The sequence below is a fragment of the Bidens hawaiensis genome, unplaced genomic scaffold (genome assembly GCF_021521415.1).
Source record: "Bidens hawaiensis isolate Kalapana, Puna unplaced genomic scaffold, B.hawaiensis_p1.1 tig00032348_1, whole genome shotgun sequence".
Classification (NCBI taxonomy): Eukaryota; Viridiplantae; Streptophyta; class Magnoliopsida; order Asterales; family Asteraceae; genus Bidens; species Bidens hawaiensis.
The window spans coordinates 164,806-167,704 of NW_027495487.1; positions in this window are offsets into that span (position 1 = coordinate 164,806).

Sequence of the window (2,899 nt, forward strand, 5' to 3'; positions counted from 1 at the left end):
AAAAAATGAGACTTCATGGTGAACTGTCGGACCTGAAATTCAGATATTGGTTACCAAAATGGAAAAATTTCAAGGTGGAAAATGAAATACAGATTGGTGATAAGTGCATATTTGAATATGACTTCAATGAAGCTACTTTTTTAGTTTCAAAAGTTTATTAGTGATTTGGTGATGTTTGGAACATTTGGGAAGTATTTGGTGACGTGTTTGGTGATGTTTGGAACATTTGTGATTTGGTTGGTTATTTGTATATGTATGGTTGTTGTATTGATACACTTTTTAGTTAATTGTGTTGAATGTTGGTTGGTTAATTAGCTTTTAAATGCTTTAATTTTATAGTTTCTTGTATCATCTATTTTGTTATTCACTCTTATTTTTGTTTCATGGAATGTATTGTAATGGTGTCTTTTGTATGAAAACTTTTAATGAATGGTAATTATGGTTAAATCTAAAAATAAAATAAAAAACACTTTGTTAAAAAACACTATTACGCTTGTCATGCGCTAATGTACATAAACATATATAAATATCCTAATACGCAATACACGCTTATCCAACCATCTTCTAGCAAAGTGCCTATTTTCAGCCACAGGTTCTCTGCCGTAAAAAATATGCCAATAATTAATCTATTGGTTCTTAATTAAAAGGGAGGTGAAACTCAAAAAGCTCCAAAATATTGGCTCCAAATATTCAAAAACTCCAAATTACATTTAACACTCCAAAAATCAAATTACACTCCAAATTATTAAAAATTTTCCACTTCCCAAATCAGACGACAGTGATTTATACTCCAAATTACACTCCAAATTATTAAAAATCAATCGAAGATGAAACTTATAGATGAAAGAATCGAAGAAGAACGCTACTCCGATGAGGAAGCCAACTACGACGACGACGCTCAATCAGACGACACTGAAGGCTACTCCAGCGAGGAAGCCAATGACGACGACGGTCAACCAGAGGATGTTATAGGGACGATGGTTATCGAACCCCTCAACAGTTTGGAGGCTATCCAACCCCTCAACAGTTTTGCTACTACGAAAAAACCTACAAGGGGGTTGACGAGGTTACCTAAGTTGCGTACCCAATATACAAACTCTGGTGGTGTCAAACTGGCAGTGGAGTTTGATAATCTGGGTAGGTTCACTGGCCAAAACAGATCAATGTTTGCAAGTTTTTTAGGGGATGTTGTAAGGGAAATAGTTGGCTTGAGACATTTAAGTTGGAGGGAGGTCACAAAGGAGCTTAGAGATAAACTGTGGGAACAAATAATGATTATTCTTTATTTATATTTGTCCATTTTATATTTTGAGATGTAATTTACCTTTACTGTATTATATTATGCAGAAATAATTTGAGATTGAGGCTTGTCGCAGGCCTACTGTGATGAATCGGCTCGGACACCTTATTCGGGATTTCAAAAGAAAAATGTATTCCAAATACATTATGCCGAACATCGGTAAACCTCTGAAGCTGAAGGCGATACCCAAGGGACACAGGACGATGATCAGGCAAGAAGACTGGGATCGCTTCGTTGAGTACACACAATCAGAGAAGTTTCAGGTATAAATCCTCTACTCTGCAAACGTAGATTGATCGACTATATATGGTTTATGTTTTTTGTTTAAATATAATGAAATGATTATAATGTGTGGTTGAAGAAAAAATTGGCTTCATCAAAGGGAGCTCGAGCAAAGAATGTTTTTGATCATCACATGGGACGAGGGGGTTATACCTACCTTCGAGAGAAACTGGTAATCACCGTCAGCTTCTTTCTCTCTAGTTCAATGATTTGTCTAACGCATGACCGTCAGCTGCTTTCTCTTGAATATTTTACAAGGTCAAAAAGAAGGAAATTGATCCGGATGAGATCCCCGGCCGTGCATTAATGTGGATGAAAGGAAGGGAGGACAAAGATGGTGCATACAAGAATGCTGTTGTCGAAGACGTGGCAACCAAATTAGTATGTTTTAGTATTAAACTTTTTAAATCATGTTAAAGTCAATTCATTGCCTTATATTGGTGTCAAAAAGACTTGAGTCTATATAACTTGTCCAAACACTTGATGTGGATACATAAGCGTGTTACAAGTGTATTAGAATATTTGTTTTCTTGCAGGTTCAGCATGAGGAGCATATCGCCTCCAGAGCCCTGGCACTTGAACCGTGCACAGATGCCGTCACCTTAGTGCTTGGCAAAGAGAAAGGTGGGTTTTTAAAAGGGATTGGGTACGGATTGACAACAGGTAAATATTGGGGTGTGAGTCGGGTAAAAGGCTCGTTTAAGCAACGGATTGCCCAACTTGAGTATGAGGCGGTGCAGAGAGATGTAGTGGTGAACAGGTTGACATCTCTACTTGAATCCACGACTGCTATGCTAGCAAGACGTGAGAAGGAACGGTTAACATTTGAGGCCAGGTTCAGACATCTCGAAGGATTGTTGCCGGAAATGTCGACAAGTCAAGTAAGTGACATATGCTGCATATTAATTAAAGCATTCGACATACATAATTGGCACTGTTTTTGTCATAATTCGTAGGTAAATCCTGTTCCCAACCAGGTTGGTTCTAACCAAAGTACTAGTGCTATGGCGCAAAATAAAATGCCAGGACCAGTAAGTATCTGACAGTTTCTTTGTTTTTTACAACTTTCCATGTGACTTTTCTTTTTCCATAACCTAATAAATTGATTTGTAGGCAAGTTCTGTGGGAAACATCTTAACCTCAGGTGAGGCTGTGCAACAAGAATCCGCTTCTCAGGTAACCATTTGACAGTTTGATTGATTTGTTTTAATAATTAACTTTCCATGAGAGTGTGCTGATTTTGCATAAGTTAATTGTAGCCCAAGTCTGCGGATAAAATAGTTGTCGAAACGGTAGCCGCTCCCCATATCGCGACAT